At 32.9% G+C, this 14,011-nt stretch overlaps 1 pseudogene; it reads right to left on the bottom strand.

Annotated features, from left to right (window-relative positions):
- Positions 1–8,824: 8,824 nt before the first annotated feature.
- LOC116072664 lies at positions 8,825–13,821 on the bottom strand (annotated as a pseudogene).
- Between the last annotated feature and the right edge of the window lie 190 nt (positions 13,822–14,011).

Below are 14,011 nucleotides of genomic sequence, written 5' to 3'. Positions count from 1 at the left end.
TACAAAATAGAAACAGAAGGAATACTACCCTATTCATTCTATGAAGCCACAGTTACACTGAGTATTCTCCCATGGAATGGTTTCTGTCTAATCAGGAACTTGTCACAATTTCCTTTCATAGAGGACTTGATAATAGAATTTTTCTATGTTTAATGTTCCAAATAGATTTTAAAAACTGGTTGAGTACATAAAATTTTAGCTTTAGGAGATACCATTACATTTAAGAGGCATGTAACTATTATAAATTGTTTAGATGACTTTTAAAAAATTTAGAAAGAAAGAAAGTAGGGAATGGCCTTGAATGCATTGATACAGGAGACAACTTTCTGAACAGAACATTAATAATGCATGCAGAAAAATCAACAATAATTGGGACCTCCTGAAACTGAAATGCTTCTCTTAGGCAAAAGAGACTGTCATTTGGAATAAGAAGCAACACATAAAGTAGAAAAAGTAATTACCAACTCCATATCCATTAGAGATCTAAATATATAAAATATATAAATAAGTCATGAAAATAGATATTTAAAAAACAAGTAATATAATTTAAAAATTGGGTACAGATCTAAGCAGAAAATATTCAGAAGAAAAATCTCAAATTCCTGAAAAAAAACTTGAAAAGTTCCACAGCAGGGAAATGCAAATCAAACCTACTTTGATAGTCCATGTTAAAACTGTCAGAATGTACAAAATCAATACCAAAAGTGATAGCTCATGCTGGTGAGTATGTGGAGCAACAGGAATACCCCTTCATTGCTGGTGGGAATGCAACTATTTGAAGCCATTATGAAAATCAACATGATGTTTCCTCAGAAAATTAAGAATTAATCAACCACAAGAACTAGCAATGCCAATCATCCTGTAGGTACTCTTTGAGAAGGTTCCAGTGATTGAATGACCAGGACTGACCCTTTACTAAACTTGGTAAAAATTTGCTGTGCAACTTTTGCATGTACTTCTGACATGTTTAATATGTGAATTTTTTCTAATTTTTTTTATCAATTCTTTATTTACATGTCATACGATATCTCCTTTCCCAGTTTGCCCTCAAAACAAAAAACAAAAAAACAAAAAATAACGACAAAAACAAACCCCTGTTCCCTCCCACCTCCCCCTGCTCACTACCCCACCCTCTCCTGCTTACTGGCACTGAATTTCCGCTACACTGGAGCATAGAACCTTCACAGGGCCAAGGGCCTCTCTTCCCACTGATGACTGACTTGGCTAACAGCAAAGAATTCAAATGTTAGTTAGAACAACAATATGAAGTAACTAACATTTGAATTCTTTGCTGTTATGGGAGGATAGGGCTCGGATGATATAACAATTCTTATAATAGCAGGAATTAAAAAGAATAAAACTAGTGGTACTTTCTTGGGAGAATAAGCTATCCAAGAAATTAAGTCTTCCACACAACCTGTTACTTAAGTAGTATTAATAAACATGAGACACAGAGTTTGAAAAATAAAACACTAAGGAACAAAAATTTAGGAAATTCCAGGAGCTGGGAAACCATAACATATACACTAAATTTTCATGTAATTCTTTCTACATATGCCCAGCCTTAGAAACACAGAGCTAGTAGGGACAAGAAAAGATTGTGATTATATAATTAATGACAATCCTACAAGCCATCCTTAGGGCAAAGCAAGTAGGTTTAGGAATTCCACGTCATTCTGCCTTTTACAAGATTGTAATAAACAGGGAAAGCATAATGAAACAAAGGTTCATAACAGAGATACAAAGAAACATTTTTGACTTAGTGAACTGCCTGGCTTCCTGAGCAGGCTGGTCTTTTTCTGTTCAGGACATTTTCTGATGCTATAGAAAAAGAAAGAAGATTGCTCTAGTGTAAGCCATGTTGTATTCTATCAAGCAGGCCGCACAATACATTAAAAGTCAAAGAAAATAATGATGGTCTTATATTGAATATAAGGGAAAATTAGAGGTGGGGAAGGTAAAATTAAGCAAAAGACTGAGAGATTAAGTTTTCATAAAAAGATTAATTATTCAGAATAGTAAAATAATATAGGATAAGACTGATATAACAGTTACTAGGAAATAACTTTTGTTAACTTAGTTAAACTTAATAGAGACATACTATCTAACACTTCTGTAAACACAAAACTTTATGACACTGATTTTAAGGAAAAAGACATTGAGTTTAAAGAAAACTGACTTTATCATAATATTAATTTTTACTTTTCATAAAATTTATTCCTTGCTCATTTTGTTTCTTTTATGTGTTTATATAATCAAAGTAATATTGTATCCTAAGAAATTATGTAATAAATCCTTTCAGTTTTGTAGAAAATGATTTTATGTATAAATAAAACCTGTTGTCAGGTACTGAGATTTTTGCCAGCACAGTTAACACATGTGCTCAGGTTTTTTGCAGGTTCTGGGGATCTGAACTCTTATTCTCATGTTTGCAAATCAAGTGCTTTGTCCATGGAGCCATCTCCATAGTCCTCATATATTCTTTCTAATGTTTACATTTTGAAACGTATAAGAGGTCATCTCATAAGTATTATGTTGAAACTTAAGTGTGAATCAATATAAAATTTTACTTAGACTTTAAAAATTTTCAAAAGGATAAAAACTAACTGAATTATCTACTACTCTAGTCCCTACCTCATCATGATTTTATTTTTACTTTATGAAAGTTTATTTTTCTAAAATAATTCATTGTCATATTCTCAATAAGAATTATATCACATTTAGCAAAATGACTTGCAATGTCTTTCACAATTTAGCTTTGTAAGTAAAACTGTTCACTGTTGTTTTATAATAATTGTTTATTTGTTCATAGATATGTTTGTCTTATTTATAACTCCACACTTTAATTTTGACTGCCAGTGTATATATAAAAATGTCATCTATTCAGTATATATTTTTCAATTTTGAATTACAGACTTTCAATATATGTCTTAATGAGCTTTCAAATTTTACTTTTATGTATTTTATGTATTTATGTTTTCTATTTTTTCTTTTAAAATTAATGGTGATTGTTATGAAAAATTAAAAATAACTAAATGATATATGGATATATCACTTAAATATCATTGAAATTATCCTAGATACCTGCTGCATTTAGTGTACTATAAACTATTTTGAAGAATTCAAGACCCGAAGATTGAATATGCCAAGCTATACAAGCCATGCAGGAACATTGAAATATGGTTTTATTTTCATTGTATAAGTTTTAATTTCAGTACACAAGTTGAAATTGATCATTATTTTAAACACACACATATTTTGCCTGTGTAATAGGAAGGGTCAACAGAAATATAACTTACTAAAACACTCCATGATATATTTTCAAACAATTTTTTTTTAAAAAAATTCTAATTCTTGGTGTCTTCTCCATATACTTCTAAATATTTAATTGAGCCTAATTGTGCTTATATTCCTCTAAATATCTATAAATTATAAATAAGCTAAGCAACCCACTTCAATAATATCCAACTGTTCTGTCTACTTAAGTACTTAGAACCATGCAAATCTGATATATGTGTTTTTTTGGTGATTTATGAATGATGTCAATAGGAAGTTCAAACTCCTAGGGACATCAATGAGATACATAAGCCACAAAATTTTAATTAGTTTTCTCAGCAGGCATGAACTAAATCATAAATTGCTATGAAGGGTCTGCTGTGTTTTCATGTGAAATGTGTTACTATTCTTATATTCATCAAAAAGAGCAAAACACAATAAGTTGATAACCTAGTGTGTCATATTTTTGCATGTATTTCTTGTCTAGTATTTCAAATGTTCTATGAATGAATATTTATACATAATAAATGAATATTTATACATAGTTAAAATTTTCATTTTAGGTTGGGCAGTGGTGGCACATGCCTTTAATCCCAGCACTTGGGAGGCAGAGGCAGGCAGATTTCTGAATTCGAGGCCAGCCTGGTCTACAGAGTGAGTTCCAGGACAGCTAGGGCTATACAAGGAAACCCTGTCTTGAAAAACCAAAACAAAAAAACAAAAAAATTTCATTTTAGGAATTTAGAAAAAATAATGAGGTTATATATAGAATAGAAAGAGCTACCTATCATATTATTTATGTGTAGCTCTCACAATACTCACTTTTTCCTCTTTGCTGTGTTCAGTAACAGCTCCATGAGAACCAAGTGACAATGGAGGAGAATTCAATTCCAAATACATCAATATCATTTTAAAGATGATTTATAATCATTTTAAATTTTTTTATATTAATTTTTTCAATTTTATTTATTTACATTTCAAATATTATCCCTGTTCAAGGTTTCCATGGTTCCTTGGGTAGTACTATGTCCAATTTTATGAGGAACTTCCAGATGATTTCCAAAGTTGTACCAGCTTGCAATCCTACCAGCAATGGAAGAGTGTTCCCTTTTCTCCATATCCTCTCCAGCATCTGCTGTCACCTGAGTTTTTTATCTTATACATTCTGACTGGTGTGAGGTGGAATCTCAGAGTCATTTTGCTTTACATTTTACTGATGACTAAGGATGCTAAACATTTCCTTAAGTACTTCTCACCCATGTGAGATTCCTGAGTTGAGAATTCTCTGTTTAGCCTGTACCCCATTTTTAATAGGGTTTTTTTTTTTTTGGTTCTATGGAGTTTAACTTCTTGAGTTCTTTATATATATTGGATATTAGCCCTCTATAGGATGTAGGGTTAGTAAAAATCTTTTCCTAATTTGTAGGTTGCTGTTTTGTCCTATTGACAGTGTCCTTTGCCTTACAGAAGCTTTGTAATTTTATGAGGTCACATTTGTTGATTCTTGATCTCAGAGCATAAGCCATTGGTTTTCTGTTCAAGAAATTTTCCCCTGTGCCCAAGCATTCAAGGTTCTTCCCCACTTTCTCTTCTATTTGATTCAGCATATCTGGTTTTATGTGAAGGTCTTCCACCCATTTGGATTTGAGTTTTGTACAAGGAGATAAAGAATGGATCAATTTACATTCTTCTACATGCCGACCTCCAGTTGAACCTACACAATTTGCTGAAAATGCTGTCTTTTTTTCCACTGGATAGTTTAAGCTTCTTTGTCAAAGATGAAGTGACTATAGCTGTGTAGGTTCATTTCTGGGTCTTCAATTTTGTTCCATTGATCTACTTACCTGTCTCTGTACCAGTACCATGCAGTTTTTAACCACTATTGCTCTAGAGAATATCTTGAGGTGAAGGATGGTGATTTCCCCAGAAGTTCTTTTATTGTTGAGAATAGTTTTCACTATCTTTGGTTTTTTTGTTATTCCAAATGAATTTGAGAATTTCTCTTTCTAACTCTATGAATAATTGAGTTGGAATTTTGATGCAGATTGCATTGAATCTGTAGATTGCTTTTGGTAACATGGCAATGTTTATTATATTAATCTTGCCAGTACATGAGCATGGGAGATCTTTCTATGTTCTGAGTTTTTCTTCAATTTCTTTCTTGGGGGTTTGAAGATCTTGTGATACAGATCATTCACTTGTTGGTTTAGAGTCACACCAAGATATTTTATACTGTTTGTGACTATTGTGAAGGGTGTCATTTCCTTAATTTCTTTCTCAGTTTTTTTATATATATATATTGAATAGAGGAAGGCTGCTGATTTGTTAGAGTTAATTTTATATCTATCTACTTTGTTAAAGTTGTTTATCAGTTGTAAGAGTTCCCAGGTAGAATTTTTAGAGGTGTTCATGTATACTATCACATCATCAGCAAATAGTAATAATTTGACTTCTTCCTTTCTAATTTGTATCCCTTTGATCTCCTTTTGTTGTCTAATTGCTCTGGCTAGAACTTCCAGTACTATATGTAATAGGTAAGGAGAGAGTGAGGAATCTTGTTTTGTCCCTTATATTAATGGGATTGCTTTGAGTTTCTTTATATTTAGTTTGATGTTGGCTATTGGTTTGCTGTGTATTGCCTTTCTTATATTTAGGTAGGAACCTTGAAGTCCTTATCTCTCCAATACTTTAAACAGGTGTGTGTTGTATTTTATCAAAGGCTTTTTAAGCACCTTGTGAGATGATCATATGTTTTTTCCTTTGACTTTGTTTATATAGTGGATTATATTGATGGATTTCCATACACTGAACCATCCCTGAATTCCTGAGATGAAGCCTATTTGATCATGTTGGATGATCATTTTGATTTGTTCTTGGATTTCTTTTGCAAGAATTTTATTGAATATTTTTTCATTGTTCATAAAGGAAATTGGTCTGTAGTACTCTTTCTTTGTTGAATCTTTTTCTGGTTTATGTATCAGTGTAACTGTGTCTTCATAGAAAGAATTGGGTAGTGTTCCTTCTGCTTGTATTTTATAGAATTGTTTGAGAAGTGTTGGAATTAGACGTTTTTGAAGATCTGGTAGAATTTTCACTAAAACCATCTGACCCTGGGATTTTTTTTTTTTTTTTTTTTTTTTTTTTGGCTGGGAGACTTTTAATGACTTCTTCTATTTCATTGGAGATTATGGGGCTGTTTAGATGTTATATTTAATCCTGTTTCCATAATCTGTCCACTGATGAGAGTGGGGAGTTGAAGTATCCCTCTATTATTGCATGAGGTACAATTTATGCTTTAAGATTCAGTAACATTTCTTTTTAAACTGTGGGTGCCCTTAAATTTGGAGCATAGATATTCAGAATTAAGAGTTCATCTTGGAAGATTTTTCCTTTGATGAGTATGTCGTGTCTGTCCCCATCTTTTTTTGATAACTTTTGGTTAAAAGTCTATTTTGTTGGATATTAAAATGGCTACTCCAGCTTGTTTTTTGGGACCATTTGTTTGGAAAATTTTTTCGCAGCCTTTTACTTGACATAATGTCTGTCTTTGTCACTTTTTTCCTGTATACAGCAAAATGTTGGATCCTGTTTATGTATCCAGACTGTTAGTCTTATTATTATTGGGTAATTGAATCCATTGATGTTCAGAGATATTATGGAGCAATAATTTGCTTGCCATTTTTTGTTGTTAGAGGTGGAATTATATTTGTGTGTTTCTCTTCTTTTGGATTTGTTGTGAAAAGATTAATTTTTATCGCATTATAATGAAAAAAGTTATATAATTTCAATTTATCTGAATTTGCTAACATTTAAAAACATATTTTAAGTAAATAGAATTAAATCACATTCTTGTTTTCCTTTTGTATCCCAACTCCTCCCAAAGACCCCCTCCAATACCTATAATATCTTTTTTGTCAGTTCTTTAAAATTTATAAAATCTTATAACAATAGAAATGAGTATTATAAAAGTTGTTTGATATAAAACAACAATCAATTTAACAGTCTTATGTAGATGCTTGTCTACAGCAATACTGAAAATACATACATTTTTCTCGATATAAATTTTAAATAACTCCAAACATATTAACTGTATATTTCAAAACAATACAGCACTACTAATATTTTCTTAAATGAACATAAATATATAAAGTGTTTTTGTTTGTTTGTTTTGTATTTAGTAGAGCTTAAAATCTTGGCTCTTACTGTGCTAACTTGATACAAGAGTTACAAATGTCAAGCAAAGCATTCAGTCTCACTCTTTGTTGTTCTTTTACAAGCCACCTCCCAATTTAATTGTCTATATTTTTGGGGGGTATATAAATACTTTTAAAATTTGTAAGCTGTTCTAAAAACCACAGTATAGTGTAAAAACATCAAATAAACAATTCTATTAACAGAGAGGCTGAGATAGGAGAAGCAAGATCTCAAGACCATATGTTGCACACAGCAAGACATTGTCACAAACAAGCAAACTGAAAGTGTATATGGATTGTATAATATTGGACATATTTCTCCAATTACCAAATTAGAGAGACCATTGGATGACAGTCAATAAATTTCTAATTCCTCATATTTTTGGATTTCAATCGATTAAGATATGTTGGTGATCTTCCTGGACCAAGACTATCAGGAAGAGAACTTGTGAGACTCAAGCTACGTAACTGCTGTAAGGAACGTCTAATAACTTAACAGCCAGGACTTGCTTGTTTGAGAACTAATTATCTAAAGAAGAAAAACAGAAACCAAAAGCAAACATCTTTGAAGATCCTCATAATTTTGTAAAGTTTTCTTTCAAGGAAGGAAGTATGAATAAAGGGCAAGGCATTTGCAAAAGAAATTTGACTTTTACACATGTACAGCATCTTTAACATATAAATATCATCTAAGAAGAGCCTTATCTTGTACTTGTCCACTAAAATCCAACGTTAAGTTAATTACATAAGTCAAATGTGCCACTGTGATATTTTTTGTACATATATCCATAATTTATTAAAAGAAATTATCTATTGCTTCAAGGAAATAAAAGACTTCCACACACTCTAAACTATAGTAAAAAGAAACACCTATAGGAAAATATTAAGGATAAGCCCAGGATTATTTGGTTCCTATCTGTCAGTTCACACAGCTGACAGAGGCTAGCCTACTGTTTACTTCCTACCTGTGAACATGCAGAGGAAGCCTTCCTCTGGAGTCCCTGTAACAAGTGACAGTTAATAATGAGAGCTACATGAGCAAACTGAGAAAGAAACCTTGAGCTTACTAACTGGAACACCCAAGTGAAGAAAACAAACTCAGAATAGAAGGTAACACCTCTGGAAGGGGAGCTGAAAATGTTTAGAAGTGTTTGTGCATTTTTATGCAATGATGCTGAAAATTCAGTGTTCAGCATAATTCTAAGATTTAGAAAGCAATGTTTGAGTTTTTAGACACAAACATTCTTTGGTTCACCTGCAAATAACAGATTATCCTACTTAATTTAAATATAAGGGAAACTGTTCATTTGTTTTTGTTGCTACCTTACTCTAATGTCTCACTCATTCAGGTTGTTTCAGTGGACTAGAAACCCACCATATCCCCCTGCTTGGATGGGTGTTTTTGGAGAGGCACAAGCATACAGACAAAAATCTTCTGTTTGGAAATCAGTCCAATTCAAGGAGGGTTCTGATGCACTGCAGCGAATTTTTGGCAATGAGCGGGCCAGCAGCTCAATGGAGGTGAGAATTTGGGGAGTGGTCTCTCATCTCTTTTCTTTTTGAGGCACTCTGCCATTCATCTCTTCATGGCTTCTGGACAGTTACTCAGTACCTTACTGAGATCTTGAGACAGGTATCCTCGTCCCACCATAAAAATTATTTGATCCTTGTTGTTGATGTTTGAATAAGGTAGCTGGCCAGTCATCAGTTCATACAGAACAATCCCACATGCATACGCATCTGACTGAAAGCTATATGGGTTTTTATCTTGCATTCTGATTACTTCTGGTGCCATCCATAAATAGATCCAGACAACTGTTCAAACTGATGGGACCCACTCCACTGAGATTTCACTGTGGCTAGACCAAAGTCACCTGTTTTTACTGTGAGGTCTTCATGAAGAAATATATCATTACTCTTGAGGTCTCTGTGGATGATTGACTTGGCGTGTAAGTAATCCATGCCCTGTGCAGTCTGCCATGCTATATCTATATAAGTTTGATCATCTCAAATTTGGTCTCAATGATGTAGAGATGGTGATATAAGCTGGAGCCGTCACACCACTGTGTAACAATAGCCAGCTTTGGCTTTGTAGACTTTTCCTTCTATTATCCTCTGTAGGGCTGGATTTGTGGAAAGATATTAAGTTTGGTTTTGTCATGGAATACCTTGGTTTCTCCATCTATGGTAATAGTGAGTTTTCCTGGGTATAGTAACCTGGGCTGGCATTTTTGTTCTCTTAGTGTCTGTATGACATCTACCCAGGATCTTCTGGCTTTTAGAGTCTCTATTGAGAAGTCTGGTGAAATTCTTATAGGTCTGCCTTTATATGTTACTTGATCTTTTTCCCTTACTGCTTTCAATATTCTTTCCTTGTTCTATGTATTTAGTGTTTTAATTATGATGTGATAAGAGAAATTTCTATTCTGGTCCCATCTGTTTGCTGTTCTGTAGGCTTCTTGTATGCTTATGGGCATCTGTTTCTTTTGGTTAGGGAACTTGTTTTCTGTAATTTTTGTTGAAGACATTTGCTAGCCCTTTGACTTGGGAATATCCACTCTCTTTTATACCTACTAGTCTCAGGTTCAGACTTTTTATTGTGTCTTCGATTTCTTGAATGTATCTTTTACCACTGAGATTCTCTCTTCTATCTCTTGTATTCTGTTGGTGGTGCTTACATCTATGACTCCTGCTCATTTTCCTAGGTTTTCCATCTCCAGGGCTGTCTCCCTTTATGTTTTCTTTAATGTTGCTATTTCCATTTTTAGATCCTGGATAAATTTGTTCAATGCTTTCACCTGTTTGTGTTTTCCTATATTTTTTAAGGGATTTTTGTGTTTCTACTTTAAGGGCTTGTTTACCTGTGTTCTCCTGTATTTCTATTAGGGAGACGTTTTATGTCCTCTATCATATTCGTGAGAATTTAGATCTGAATCTTGCTTTATAGGTATGCTTGGTATCTAATATATGCAGTAGTGGGAGAAGTGTGTTCTGAATTTGCAGAATCAAATTGTTTTGTGTTGCTTATTTTCTTATACTTGTCTGTCACCATCTGGTTATTTCTGGTGTTATTTGGTTTCTCTGTCTCTGACTGTAGCCTGTCCTTCCTGTGAGCCTGTGATCTTGTGATCCTGTGATTCTGTTATCCTGGATGTGTCTGAACACCTGGTGAGTCAAGGTGCAACTGTGTTGTGGGCTGTGTGTGTATGGATCTAGAGCTGAGTCTCTGCTCCTGGCAGAGGTGGAAACTGGAAGGTTAGCAGACCTCTAGCTGGGCCATATTCTATTCCTTTAGTGAATGATCAACTTAATAATTAGAATTAAGTTGAATATACTTTACAGATCAAGAGAAAAATTATAGATAATTCCAATCACTAAATTAAAATGAAAACTACAAATGATATATTAAAGAAGTAAACTACTTAGGACTGGGATTTTTGAGTATAAAGCATGAAGTAAAATGTTGTCAGGTATATTATTCTTCATGACTTACAAGGATTAGTGTCACAAACAACATTATTGTTTTCTCTCACTACAGTCTGCCAGTTTTCATTGCAAGCCTTTACTCACATAAGAGCTAATTTTTTTCTGTACTTACTTGATTTAATTTTCCTTTCAATAAATATCTTTTAAATCACAATTATTACCACAAAATATATTGAGAAGATTTACTCCATATTTTCATCTCATCCTTAGAGGAATGAGGCATGGACTCATAGCTAACACAGACAACACATTGACTTCCAAGCCATACTGGGAAATGAAGTAAAATTCTCCCCCACAAATGGGCCCTGCTTATACCTTAGTTCATTATGAATTTAGAGGACATGAAATATGCATGGCAAAGTCAAAGCACATGTGGTCCTGAAGATGAAAGACAGTGATAGAGTACTGGATTAGTATATACTAAATACACTGTTTAATCTGTAGACCAGAAATATAGAAATAAATTATGAACATATTCCACATTGTTTAATCAAAAGGATTATGTAGGCTGAAAAGATTGCTTTAAGGTCAAGATCACTTTCACTCTTTTCTGTGTACTGGAGTTCAGTTATAAACACCCACTTGGAGTTGCTCAAAATTGTACATACAATTCCAGAGAATCCAGTAAATATTTCTGACAGTGTGCTCTGTAGAAAGGCTGTCAGACACACACACACACACACACACATACACACACACACACACACACACACACACACACACACACACACACACAAACATCCACAAGCATGAACATACACACAGAGAGAGAGAGAGACAGAGAAAAACAGAGAACAATAATGAAATACATCTTAAAGCAAAAAACAAAACTAGTAAAAACAGAATATTGCTCATGAAAAATAAACTTTTGATCTGTTAAAATGGTAGGAAGCTCTTCTTGCTTCTTCAAAGGATAAGGGTTTTGTTCATAGCACCCATGTCAAGTGCCCCACAACTGTCTGTAACACCAAGTCTACTGAATCAGACACCCTCCTCTGGTCCCTATTGGTACTGCACTACCATGCACAAACTCAAAGATGCAAATATATAAACACTTAAAAATAAAATTTTATTCTATGAATAAAAGTTCTATATATAAATGATTAAAAATGGCATCCCAAATATATAAGTAACTTTCTTAAGTTATGAAAAGTAACTTAATGAAAATTAACCTTGATGAAAATGTTATAATACATTTTACCAAAGAAGTAAAATAAATGTCTTATATTATATAAAAGGAATTGAAACATTATAATATGAGGATTTTTAATTAAGATTTGGATAAATATACCCATAAGACTGATAAGATAAATGTACACATTCTCATGATTATCAGTAATACTTAAATTAGCTAACCAGAAGATAATTAATTCAAACATTTAGTCATAATTTGCAACTACTTAGAAGTAAAAGGCTCTACATTCAAAACTATCTTCCATTTCCTCTAGAATACATATAGGAAAATATTGAAATGGATTTAAACACAAAACCAGAGAAATTATATATAAATTTATAGCAGCATAAGAAATGGTTCTTGATTTTGTTGTCACTATACATTAAATTACCAAAGGGCATTGCAAATAAATTGGCCACTGTTAACCTTAACACAATTATAGATGAGGAAGGATAAAAGTAAAGAGAACAAAACATTTAATGCATTCATTAATTAACAAGGTTGGTATCTTGAACAGCATTTCTGTTATCTAAACATAATTTATTTGCTTGGCTACCACAAAATCTCAGCCTCGGTAGTATTTAGAGTTTCAGTAAGTGTTTGACAAAGTCAAAACAACAGAGCAGATATCATAAAGTTTATTCCATATTCATAGAAGTTATGTGTTAGTTACTTCTCTCATTATTGTAGCTAAATATCTAATAAAAACCATTTGAATGAGGGAGATTATTTGAGATTCATTATTTTACAGTCTAGTCTAATGTCGTGAATATGTATGGCAATAGAGTTCTTCCACATGTGCACATAATTAAGCAGAAAAAGGGAAATGGCAGTAGACAAAGTTCTTTCTTCTTTCCATTAGTTTACTTAGTCTGAGACATATGCTGGGATAGTATCCTGCACCTTCAGGTTACATCATTTCCCCCAATTAAAACCCTCTAAATATGTCTTAGATGGCATATCCACATGTTTATCCTAGTGTTTCCAAATGTAGTCAGGTGGACAATAAAGTAGATACAAGAAAGTATTAGAATGTATTATACCCAGTGCAGATTGATTCAATGAATCAATTAACAGATACTAATAATGCCAAACATAGCAGTGAGATTACTTTCCCCTTCATTAGCATGCTTCCTATATTTTATGCTGTAACAAAAGACATACTTTACATATGTGACCACATAGTTAATTTCATCTTCTGCAGGTAAACTTTTTCTCATTTATTATATAAGTCATAAACAATTCTTATTTTAGAAAGACAAATGTTCATTGGGACAAGTATTTTTGTTGTTGTTGTTGTTCTTGTTGTTCTTGTTCTTGTTTTAGGAATGTAGCCTCTGTTGGATTTCCTTTGTTCCAGTAAATAGGTCTACATTCTACACTCATGGATATTCTTGAAATAATTAATGTATTTTGTAGATTTTTTAAAAGGAAATGGAGTACATGAATTTGTAAGTAGTAGGAGAGCAAGTTCAGGGAGGATTGTGGGTGGATTTAATAGAAAGATATTACACATGAGTATGAAATTCTCAAATTATGTTTTAAGTTATTAATATGCATCAATGAATTTCAAATGTCTCACAATAATCTCAAAATATTTTGTTCATCAGCTAATAAATTAATTACCAATAATAAAATGAAAAGAATAACACTTTTAGCCAATAATTTTGTAGCAGTGATCCCTTCAGACATTGCCCATGTCTACTTCTTTCCTTCGAAGCAGACCTAAGTTCAAGACAGTGATTGGAATTTCCCATTACCAAGAAAGAGGGTGAACATGCGCACGTGTGTGCACACAGCCCCCCCACACACACACAAACACACACCATTAAACTTGAAACTCCTAATGGCAGCCCTTTCCTGGGACTTGAAAAAAAAAAAA

Source organism: Mastomys coucha, unplaced genomic scaffold (assembly GCF_008632895.1).
Source record: "Mastomys coucha isolate ucsf_1 unplaced genomic scaffold, UCSF_Mcou_1 pScaffold23, whole genome shotgun sequence".
Lineage (NCBI taxonomy): Eukaryota > Metazoa > Chordata > Mammalia > Rodentia > Muridae > Mastomys > Mastomys coucha.
The sequence above is the reverse complement of the archived record's forward strand: the minus strand, read 5'-3'. Positions and strand labels throughout refer to the sequence as shown.